Source organism: Nothoprocta perdicaria, unplaced genomic scaffold (assembly GCF_003342845.1).
Source record: "Nothoprocta perdicaria isolate Ctin4 unplaced genomic scaffold, notPer1 scaffold_18, whole genome shotgun sequence".
NCBI classification, from domain to species: Eukaryota; Metazoa; Chordata; class Aves; order Tinamiformes; family Tinamidae; genus Nothoprocta; species Nothoprocta perdicaria.
Window position 1 is genome coordinate 6,190,028 of NW_020454982.1, and position 12,135 is coordinate 6,202,162.

A 12,135-nucleotide genomic window follows, 5' to 3' on the forward strand; every position below is an offset into this window, starting at 1 on the left:
ATCTAGTCCAACCTTCCTGCTCAAGCAGGCACACCTACAGCATGTGGCACAAGGTGGCATCCAGGTGGGTTTTGAAGACCTCTGGAGTAGGAGACTCCACAACCTCCCTTGATTTTGATCAATACATCCCCAGAATCTATTATCAATATTTCTTGAGCATCAGTCTACAATTGCAATTCTGTTAAAACAGTCAGTGCATACAATATACTGCTTCTCTTCCAAATCTATGATAAAAAAGACAAGTAATACTTCGGAGGAAGAAAATTAGATGTTTGTGAAGATGATACCTGATCAGGTGCTAAGCCAGCCAATAATACCAGCCTGATACAATTATTCTGAAACAACAAGATAACTTTAGTCCACTTCAGTGTTTTACATCATTTGGTTTTACCACTTTGATATAGTGTTAGGATCTAAAGCCAGGCTTGATGTCTTACCAAAGCACAGCTTGTGCCACGGCTTTAATGAAGTGAGCACACCAGGAACCTGCTGGAATGGTAAGTGGAACATTGGGTACAAACCCCATTAATTTTATTGCTACCTGCAAGTACCCAAGGTGATAGTTCTAGTTCAACAAGATTTACTAGCCCTGGGTCAGAAAGATCCTGCCCAAGTTCTCTCCTTCACCTGCTTTCCTGTTAACAGTTAGACCCTGTCCTGACATGTCTATTGCCTCGCTGCTCTATGCTTTCTCACAGGAATTTCATTCCTTCTTCCTCCTTACCATCTTGTGCTTCCAGCAAAGACCACGAGAACTTCTCAGGAAAAGAAGCAGCTCCTCTTGTTTATTCCCAGAGGACCTGCTTCCCTCAGTGCTGGACACGTCTGAAGGGGAGCAGGGTACAGCACAGCTGGAGAAGGTGCCAGCAGGAGCTCAAGTGCCCACACCTGTGTAGGAAGGGAGGTGGAGAATGGGCAATGCTTTATGTATTTACTTATTTTTGGATTCCTTTCATCTGGCCATTGCATTTCTCAATGTTCCCCAGTCTTTTTTTTTTTTTTTTTTTTTTTTTTTTTTTTTTTTTTTTTTTTTTAGCACTAGCTCATGATTCTATGTTCTTTACTCCTCTGGTATCTTCGTAACTGTCCCCTTTTTTTTCTTCGAAACATTGCAGTTTCAGTGACACTGTCAAGGGTTATAGATGACTGTAAAACAGTTGCTCTACCTTTATGTTACAGAACAATTTGGGTATTAGCTCCAAACAAATATATTGCAGCGTCAAAACAGAGTGCAGAGAAATGCTCTACTCTGAGCTTTGGGGCATATTTCCAGAGTAAAAACTCAACTGAAACAGAAATGGACCAATCACCCTGGAGTCCTAAGGTCTCCATATATCTGATTTTCTGACATGGATGTCAGAATAAATATACTTCTCTAAACACATATTCCAAGATTTAAAGGGTTCTCAACAAGGTGCTATCTCTTTATGTAATAAACACAGCATAAAATACTCCCCTCATCTTTCTTTAGGGTTTCAAACTACTCTCGCTTAGCAATGTAACTAGCACATAGCCTGGGACTAACTCTAGTAAATCAGACACATCAGTGCACTTTGCTGTTCTAACCACTCTGGCTTTTGTGGAGGACTAACTAGGTGTTTAGAAGCCTTCTCCTGTAGCTCATATTTCCTGGAACTCCTTTTCCACCCTCTCAGTCCTGGCTCACCCTGGAGACTGTGGGACTATTTGTTTAATTGCTGGTTTGGCTCGTATTCCAACTGGCATTGCCACTGGAAGAAAAATCCCACCTAGCTTGCCAGGAGGTATTTGCTTTCCCAGTGTCATCATCTCTGGTGTAAAAGCACAGACATTCCTATAGCAACACAGCAAGTTCAGGCAGCGAGGAAATCCAGTTAAAAAAAAAATCAAAAAAAAAAAAAAAAAAAAACACCCCAAAAAACTGGCTGTTTGATGGCACAAAGGAGAGTGAGCAGAATCTCTGGGTAGAGCAGGTTGCAGAATGGGAAGGCAGTAACAGACACCTGTCCTCACTATCCATGTAGAGCAGTAGCAGAAGATGGTTTGAGTGAACACAGTTTGCTTGAAGTATGCTAGAAAATGTGCATGTGGTCACTCATAGCAGAGGACATGTAGTGCTATATTTCTGCTATCAGTGATGGGATCCTAGAATCATCACTAATTGGCACAGCTACGTGCACAAAGGCAGCTAACCCCACCTTTCCCTTCCCTTCTGCGTTAACTTGGGCATTCTGTTTCTGTGCTGAAATCACATTACAAAGCAGGCTCAACAACTTTAACGCTAAGCATAGGTTCAGATCTATATAATTCCTATTTGTTTCTTGTCTTCACATTGAGAGAACGCATTAAAAGAAAAAGAGTGATGTGATTTACCTTAATTTATGTAGTTACTACAGCACTCAAATTTGAAACTGGTACTTTGAGGCCATGGTTAGAAATTTAGTATCATTCCTGCATGAGCTGTCACCATCATCGACACTGCTGTTGACTCTTCCTTAACTGATCCATCTGAAACAAGAATCCAACAGAAAAAAGAAAAAAAAAATATTTTCCCATTAGATTAGTTTGGGTCCAGGTCACTGTGTCTGTGCAAACACTTCTGCTGGAATGAGGCACGATGAAGCAGCAGGGGCTGAAGCTGCTGAAGAAATGCAAGTGTAGCCACATTCCTTGACATTTGAGTAGGCAAACTGACTTAGGGTGAAGTGTTTTTAAGTGAATTCTTATCCTTTTCTTACGCGTCATTTTTCTCACATTCAGAATAAAGACAATCCACAAAAGTGGTGTTTTCCGGTATATCTGTTCACACAATACTTCATGTTAGCAGTTCATTTCTCTCTTGGTCATGTTTTCAGTTTTTCTTTAACAGATGTTTACAATTACTCCTCAAAATGTTTCCATTTCTGTGATCACCGAATGTGAATAAGGTGACGTTTTTAAAAATAATTGTAGCTTTTTTCTGTCCAGAAACTATGTTGTTAGATTCAAATAGTCTTTGTCTTTTAAACTGTGGTAAAGGTCTTATATCTTCGTAACAGCAGCATGTGCACTAGTTAGTCTATTCCTTTTTGCCCAAATCAAAGTGTTATTTATCATTATCTGAATATATCTTGTATCTGGTAATCAGATGTGTTATGTGTCTGTCTATTTAAACTCAAAAACATGAGGTCTAATCTCCTGATTTTGTGCTTGAGAATTTCTCAGAGGACTGCAGAACAAATGGTCTTACAGCAGCCCAGCGTTCTGAAATGTGCAGGAAGGTTTCTTTGCTCCTTGCATTTTTTTTTTTTCATTTGTTTTTATTGACCTCAATTTTAGATCAAAGTTCTCACAAATAATTGCCATGTTGCCAACACCTGCAATTATGTTACAATGTTTGCAGTGCTTCAATTTTTCTTCCAACACAGTTCTGGGAGTCAAACAAATATTTGAGAAGTCTCATCTGTTTCATTTCTTTTTTCTTCTTTTGTTTTGAAAAATAAGATTTCCAGTTGTGGGAAAAAAAAACAGGAAAATGTACCATGTATGTATCTCAAAAAAGAATGTCACATATATATTTTAAAAGATAATGTTTTTAACATGGTCTCGTGACTTTTGGAGTGCTGACTCACGATTTTTGCATGCTTGACATCAGCAATACCACAACTGAAAGAAAATCTTTGTGAAAGATTCCTTTCTAGTCCTCTTGAGACAAAAGGATCCTCCAGGAAAAAAAACAGAGAAACAACTGTTTCTCATTCATGATAGTTCTAAGTTAAAAACAAGCAGAAAAATAACAACTTTAAAGCAAAGAATCTAAAATATCTGCCAAGACATTCAAGGCTTTCTTTTTGTATGAGAAAGACTCAAAAAAAAAAAAAAAAAGTATAAACACATTTTTTTCCCTTCTTTGGTAAGATACTATTAAATCATACAGTATATGAAAATTAGGCTTCTAGTATAATTTAGTACTTTTCAATAAACAGCTTTAAAAAAAATATGAGAAGTCAATCGAGAAGTCTAGTAACGGAAAGAGAGACAATGAGTTTTACATTAATGATCATATGCTATTTTTAATTATACAGTTAATTTATTACTGTTAAAAATTACTTCTCTGTGAAAGTAAGGAAATTTCCCCGAAAAAAAGTATTTTGACAGCCTTTCTGATGTTAAATGAGAACTTTAGGCCCCAAATTAATGCACTTATTTAAAAGTATACCAGTTGAGCACCAACTTCCAGATTCCACCTGTTGAAAGCAATTACAAATACTCTTTATTGCTGATAATACAGAAAATAATCAATAGATATCATTAGTACTGTCAATGATAGCAGTAGAAGAATCCTAGTAAAAAGAGTAAAAATCTGTTTCTGGAACAATCTGGTTAGTAAATCAAAACTAGAGTCTTCTATCAGGCAAAATTTCCAAGTTAATTATGAATATATATATATTTTTATATATATATTTACATAAAGACTCCAGGACAAATTACTTTTGGGTGGAATAAAAATGGTTGGTATGTGCCTGCACTAGAATGAACATTTTTGGCAGCAAATCATTCAGAGGCAAATCAGGTCAAAAGATGATTTACAAAACTGTCACTGTCATATGGCGTTAATTTGATAGCTCATTTCAACTGACATCTGTGAGAAACAGTTGGACCCGCTGCTCTTCTTGCATTAACTAGAGTTTTTAATTAATTATGACAAGATGAAAACAAACAGACAAAATAAGATTAAAAAGTAAAAAGCTAGACTCAAGGAAAAGGTGCACCTTACCCAGATAAACTTGCACTAGAACTAGGTCTAATTTTTTTTTTTTTTAATGACTTACCTTTGAAAAAGTGATTTATCTTGGAAGAATTGTGCGATGAACATGAGCAGGGTCACTTGTAGAGTGCTGGTGTACACATGAGATGGAAGCTCCTCCAGCCCCCACACCTTGCTCTTCTGTCCGCCCATTTGCTCTACAGATGAAGAAATTCACTACAGAGACAGACAAAAATAGTTATTACTTCTAATTACTTTTAGTACTTTTAATACCACTACCACAATAAAAATACTGATACTTCTGCAACGCTATACCTGCAACAGAACAACCCTTGAAATTAAAATAAACAAATAAATAAATCTGTAGTATGAATTCTCAACTATTCAGATAGTTGTTGTAGATAATGGGAGGTGTGGAATAAAAGGACTGCCGACTATTTCTTTGTGACATTAATCCCATTCTCAGGTGCTAACCTGGGTAACTTTTTGATGCATATTGGCTGATGTTTTTTGTTTTGCTGTCCTCAGAGCATTGAAGACTGACCATGAGTGGAGCTGACAGAGGATGTCAACCCGATATGCTGATACTCTTCCCCTACCGGGGTGCATCAGGTGTCTAGTTAGGGTCTCCTGCTCATAATAAATCGACCTAAGATGTGAGGTCACTGACACTTCTTCCCTACACCAGACTGACTTGAACTATTAGGATTTTCTTTTTTTCATTTTGCTTTCCTCTGGATTTTGAAGAGAGAACATTATCTGAAATTATTTGAGAGATTTTGCCCCTCCTCTCAACTTAATGGACCTCAAATTGTTAATTAAAACCAAGTCTGTTTGTCCCAGGCCTTGCACAAAAGAGTAAAGATAACGAGGGTGGTTTTGTGCATTATGGAGCTTCAGGAGCACCAAAGGAAGTTAGGGAGACAGACATTGATGGGAAGCAATCAAACTAGCCTCTTCCTGGCTGTCGTGTGTCAGGGCAAGGGGGTTCTGCATTGCAAAAAGACAACAACAACAATTTGGTCAGTGGGCATGATGACTTCTGCAGCCCCAACATTAGAACCTGATGAACAGAAATGTGCATTTGGACATATTCTGCATCCATCCTGCTCTTCAACTTATATTGACATGTTGTATTATGTCCTTGGACAGCTACCCTGAGGATCAAGCTTTTGGATTCTCATTCACACCACATATTACCTTAAGCTGTGTAGAATACCATTTAAATTAAACAACTCACTGGACTACGCTATAAACTTACTATTCACTATCAATTAATTGCATGAATAATCTCAATTATGTTACTGCAACTGCTTCATAGGTGAATAAAGGCTCCTCAGTCTTGCCATTAGATGTCCAAACTCGTACTATTTTTGATCACAAAAGCTATTTTAAATGGATATACTGAGGCAGACATAATTTTTTGACAAGCAGAAGAATAGCAAGAAAATAAAAAAGACCTGAACAAATAATCCACAGATATCAACAATGTAAAGATAATACAATGACAGTACAAAGAGAAGATATTCTTTCACGGTGTATCTTTTCAGTACTGATACCTGAGTTTTACATCAGGTCGTGCTTGATTCTGTTATGGTTCCACGGGATCTTTCAAGAATGACATTTCAGCAGGTGAAATAGAGACTTTCAAAATGAGAAAGTAAATATTTCAAATGGGCATGTTTTTGTTATGTTTCAGTGCACATACATTTGGGTTAGCAGCAGGAAACACAAATAGACAGGATTTTCTTGGCACATATTGTACCACACTGCAGCAATTTAATATTGTTATCTGGCAATTAACGTAAGTACACTCATTCTCTAATTATCATATAACTTACAGTACCCTCTAGTCTGGGGAACAGAATTAAACATGTGTTTGTCCTGTAGCTATACAGTGGTTTGTTTTCTGTAATGCAATAAACAGCTGTTTATAGGTAAAGACAATAATCTGTGTTGAACCTCTGGTTTTGAGTCTATCCATATCATGCATCACTGAAATCACTGGGACTCCGTATCAGATCAAACTGACAAATTCACCTACTGTTCCATCTACTTTCTTCGTATATTTTTCCCAGGTACTTAGTAAACACGCACTGTCTAGAAACTCATGCAATAAACTCTGCTATAAACATTCTGGTCTTTCAGTATGAACAAACAGCTTACCACCAAACCAGCATTTCATAGATAATGCTCTCATAGTCTCAAGAAATGTCTAAAACAGTTCTGATGAAAGAGATATCCAGATATTCCTTTCATTTACCATTGAAGTGCTGCTAGAAAGATTTTATTAAGCAATTAGTAAAATACTGTATGATCTGAAAGACTAATTAAGGAAATATTTTATTTTCGTATAATTAAAAAATACTCAATGAAAAGCTTGGACAAAGAAGCATCTACATAGGAATGATGCAGGTTGGTGTCCAAACTTCACGTTCTGCAGAGCACTTCCCTTACCTTTGTCAGATTAGAAAAGAAAAAATAAAGTCAGAAGAATGTATAAACACATTTGACATCTCTGAGACAGGGTAGCTTGACTGCTACCAAAACTGGGCCACAATATCTAAAATAATTGTACCTATCTCCCTTTTTGTATTTCAGGTCATCTACGAGAGTAGCAAAATGTCTGAATTGGAATGGCTGAACAAATCAAGTGAAAAAATCTCTTAAAACTGGTTCAACTTCTTGAGGGAGGCTAAGCTGGGAGGATTTGATTTGGTCAGGGACTTTTGCTCTCCCATCATAAGACCATTAATTAGTATCAAACAAACTACATCTACAGCTGCTGTAGCTCAGGTAGCAAGAGCCGCACGGAAAACGGTGTGAGCAAGGGACGGGCAAATGCAATTTTCATGACTGCACTTACTTTTAATTGATCCTGCACTACTGTGCCCCTTACGGAGTCTTTTAAATCAATGTCAACCATAAAATGGTACTAAACTGTACAACATCCTTTTTGGTTGCCGTTAAAGATAACTTATTTATAAGGATATGAGTAAAACTAAGTCTATGAATGCAAATGTGGGCAAAATTCTTTCAGAACGCCAATCCTGCAGTCTGTAGATGGGAGAACGGCAGACATGAACAAACATGGATATTTTCCATCTATCTTCATGAAAGATTCAGCAGATTTTTCCATTCACCTTACTGTTTTCTCCCCATCCTTTTATTAGCTGGATATTACATTGCTTTCTCATTACACAAAAGAACTTCCAAAGAGTGGAAAAGATTTCTCAAACAAGTCTTAAACATCTATATTTATTCATGTTATGATTTACTCAGAGCATCATCTTGGAGCTCGTAAAGTGGCAATAACATTTATCCCAATGTTTATTGGGATTTTTCCTCTCTGGGAGGTTTTTCCTACAGAAATAGAATATTACTGCTAACTCTGAACTTCTTTGAAATACGGTCATTTCATCAGAAAGGTCTTACAAAAATTCCTCTCTACTATAAGAGCCAATATTGAGAAGCAGACAGCTTAAATCTATGTGCAAGTGAACAACAAAAAAAATGAATTATGTGGATGCAACTTGCCTCACAACACTAGAGTGTGGTGATGGGACACCTTGCCTTCGGTGTGACCGTAATGGAGAAGGGAGAACTGGTCCAAGCTCCATTTCATGGTCTGCGCCCTCTCTGCTTTTCTGGCAAAAGCCACAACCACCAATGGTTACAGCCAAGGGGCTTGAGCACTTAGGAGTGTCATCTGAGAAAAGGGAAAACAAAACAAAACAAAAAAATACACCTATCTTTGGTGTCCCAGGTGAGTTCAACCTTCAACCAGTAAAAGTATGAGCTTCAATAAGAAAGTTTCTGGTAAAACAAGAATCTTATACTGCTCAAGTTTTGCTAATGCATAATTGATGAATGCTTAGTAGTGAAGTACAGAAAAGAGGTGTCAGCACTTTATGTTTTTTGTTTTAGATTCTCATAAAAGCTACAAGAGAATCAGTCAGAATGGTAGCGGACATGCCTGAAGTCTCATCAAGGTCAATACGAAAGAAATGAAAGATGATTAAATAATTAGAAAAAAAATTAGTTCTCATTCCTTATAAATGATTGTAAAAGACTATTAAAGGGATTAGGAATTAAAGGAATATGCAAAGACAGTCTACTAGCTCATTTGATTTTTCCTTCTATGGATTAGGTTTTACAATTTTTCAAGTTCATATTTCTTCCCAATCAAAGCATAAATCTTATAATTTATCTTATTTGCTTTTTTTCTCTAAAGAAATCTTCAGAGTTTCACATATTAAGCGTATGACATTATTCTGTTGTCACAAAGCAGTTTGCCTCTGAAGCCATGAAAAAAAGAGTTCCCAACCAATGTATTCCTAAAACTTGAGCTTAACATGAGTCTTACGGATGATGCTGAGTTTCACCTGCTCAGAATTCAAGGTCAGTTGTAAAGTCTTTAAAATCTCCACCCTGTATTTGACAATACAGCTGTGAGTGTTTCTACTTGCTCTGCAGCTCTTCCTTGAAGGGTAAATTCCACTGACCAGGCAACCTGCAAAGGAAAGTTAATACAGTCACAGTATTTGTCTGGCCTCATGAGGGATGATGCACAGGGGACCTGCTGTGCACAGAGCAGTGCCAAAGCCAAAAAATCCTACTGTGTTTGCAAAAATAACTAGCTTATTTTTGAAGCAGAGCTGAAGAAGAGTTCTTTTATACATGTTGACTTAAAATATATCATTGGAGCTTCTTTTTTAAAAAACAGTTTTTGTAAGCTATTCAGAAGAATGATACCAGTTTTGGCCCCAGCCCAGCAAAGCACATGTTTAACCTTCTGCATGTCACTAGTTTCTGAAATCAATGGGACTCCTTGCAGCGTCCGAGTAAATCATGTGCTTCAGCGCTTTGCCACAATAGGACCTTTACAATTGCTTCCTTCTGTACAGATAACTCTAGGAAACCTCACAGAGCCTCAGTGACTTTCTCATGTGATGAGAAATCTCTGCTATAGGTAGAAGGAAACCTAACTACCTTTTTAAAGCTTTACAGCCTTATGTCCTTGCCTCACTGGATACGTAGATTAGCTATGAGCAGATGCAATTAAATGCATGCACAAAAGGGAAGCTTTTCCTGGCAAGCAGAGAAAACAGGGTAGACATATATATATAGGTGAAGATATACAAAATATATCTACCCAAAAAAAAGCGTCTCACTTAGCTCCGATGCAGGGGGAAAAAAAGGTTTCTTTTCCCTAAGGAGTAAAATACTTGTAACTCTGCAAGATTGTCTTTGAAGAGACTCTTTGGGGTACAGAAATTCATTCCCAAACCCATGTATTTAGCAAGAACTTACACGCTACAGACCGTGAGCAGCCACGTTAGACACGCAGTGCCCTCAAGAGCTCGGACACAAGGTACGGTGCGGCCAGACTGTCTGCACGAGGACTGGCTGTTACCATTTGACTTGGAACAGTGCAAATGCCCTTGAAATACAGCAAACATCCCCCAAATACCTGGAATTATGCTACCAAAGCTGACAACTTTGCAAAATAAGTACGCATATTGTCTCTGGGAGAATAACATTAGTGGATAGTGGTTAGGCTAATCTGAAAAGTACAAATAAGAGAAGAGAATAAGAAGCAAAACCAAAATTGACATTTTTTTCCCTTTTTTTCCGACTTGTCCGTATATCACCTAATAAGTGATATCCATCTGGCTTGAGCCTTGTGAATAGCAATCCATTTTTTCTTCTTCAGTGCAAGAACAAGATTCTGCTCCCTTACTTACTGATAGCTGAAGAAGCCTCTCTTTCAAACAACCAGAATTTGTGATTAAATTTGTGTGTTTAAGGTGGGAAAATGATGCTTCGACATGGATAAAAATGCTCCCAGCACTGCTCAATATACTAAGGCAGTTTATAAAATAAAGCCTGTGCTCCCATCCCCAAAATAAAACCAAAAATGCTATGCATACAGCATAATTTCATGGAGCTTTGAAGTAAGGAGATATGAGCAGGCTTCTAAAAGCATTGGCTGAATTTATACCTCAGGTCTAATTTTTCAAGATACACCTGAACCCTAACACTAGTTCCCTTATTCCTCCCACTCCTCCCTCGCTGTGCCTGACAGGTGCCCCGGATGGAAGCTCTGACTCCTCATCTCTTACAATCATTATACAGCTGGCAAATGTACATTACTGTACTTAATTAATTTATCAGAATCTGGTGGGCAGGGCAGCTGCTTCTTCAGCACAGTGTAAATTCCTCCGTTCCCTTGCGCCTGCAGCTGGGAAACACACTGCCTTGCTGTCAGCAACGGGAAATATTCATGAAGTGAATATTGCCTGAGCACGCTGATGAAAACAAAAACCTGCTCGGGCTATTTTAGCCAGCAAATGTTTGATTTGTCACCTTTGCTTTGCATCTTTTCTTGGGCAACACCACTGCAGGCGTGTGTGTACACATGAACTTCTCCAGCCACCTTGCAGTAAAAAAAAAAAAAAAAAAAACCACCCAACACTAAAGAAAAACCACAACGAATGCTTTAAATTCACTGCAAAAGGTAAAAACTAACTACTAGCATCCAAACTTACCTCTGAGTTCAGTGCTGTACTTCAGTCCTGTGTATCTGACACAAAGTAAAAAAAAAAAAAATCAGCATCTTACAGTACCAAATACTAATTAGAATAAGAAATGTGTTGGATGTCAGGCCTGCAGAAAGCAAACTTTACACTCTGATAGCAGCTGGTGAGCGATAGCCATAATCAAGCCTTGTCCCTGCCTAGACGGGTGCCAACCCACCTCCCACACTCCCAGCTAATTCTCCATCAGGGACGATCTTTCTTTACGACTCCAAAGAAACATGTTGTCAGTTCCCACCTGCTGGCATTGCTAGAAATAAAACCACAGTTGATCGGATGCAATAGGTCAGCAGAACAGCGCATTGAGCTGTTGTTTGTGCTTCCAAGCTGCAGTACAGGGATTCACTAACATTTATTAACCCTTGTTCAAATCATGGGGTTTGCTATTCTTTTAGAAAACAGGAAGATTTTATAGATGAAAACATGTCCTTATAGGAATTTCAAAGGAAGCAAAATGTGCGCTTCTGCCAGGCTAAAAGTTCGATATCATTTGAAAAACAAAATATATTACAGAAGAAAGAAAAAGCAGATGTCAGCCTAGTGACACAGAGTAATCTATTTGCTCAGCGCTTGTATTTTCCTACCAATTTTGTATTTTTCAAAAAGGACAATAAAAGAATTGTGCTCACTGCTAATTAATGACAAGCTGGTAAAAGCATCTATCCATTGTTCCATTTATTTCTTCATTTCCAGCAGTTAACAGCCCTGTTCTGAAATGAATCAATGTCGTTTACACAATGCTGTCACCCCTATTGTTTCTTTATCATCCTTGCATTTTCATAAATCGGAGGTGTTAATCCCTTAATGGCT

At 37.8% G+C, this 12,135-nt stretch overlaps 2 long non-coding RNA genes across 2 annotated transcripts in view; both read right to left on the minus strand.

Annotated features, from left to right (window-relative positions):
- Nucleotides 1-795: 795 nt before the first annotated feature.
- LOC112945054 lies at nucleotides 796-2,423 on the minus strand. Its single transcript, XR_003248936.1, has 2 exons — nucleotides 2,353-2,423; nucleotides 796-888 (listed from the first exon to the last, which is right to left on the minus strand). It is a non-coding gene; the product is annotated as an uncharacterized LOC112945054 (long non-coding RNA).
- A 5,920-nt stretch (nucleotides 2,424-8,343) lies between these two features.
- LOC112944945 overlaps nucleotides 8,344-12,135 on the minus strand; it is a 76,899-nt gene continuing 73,107 nt past the window's right edge. Inside the window, exons 4-6 of the long non-coding RNA XR_003248891.1 lie at nucleotides 11,278-11,312; nucleotides 9,112-9,239; nucleotides 8,344-8,435 (exon numbers count right to left, since the gene is read on the minus strand). This is a non-coding gene — a long non-coding RNA (uncharacterized LOC112944945). The remainder of the gene's footprint in view (nucleotides 8,436-9,111; nucleotides 9,240-11,277; nucleotides 11,313-12,135) is intronic.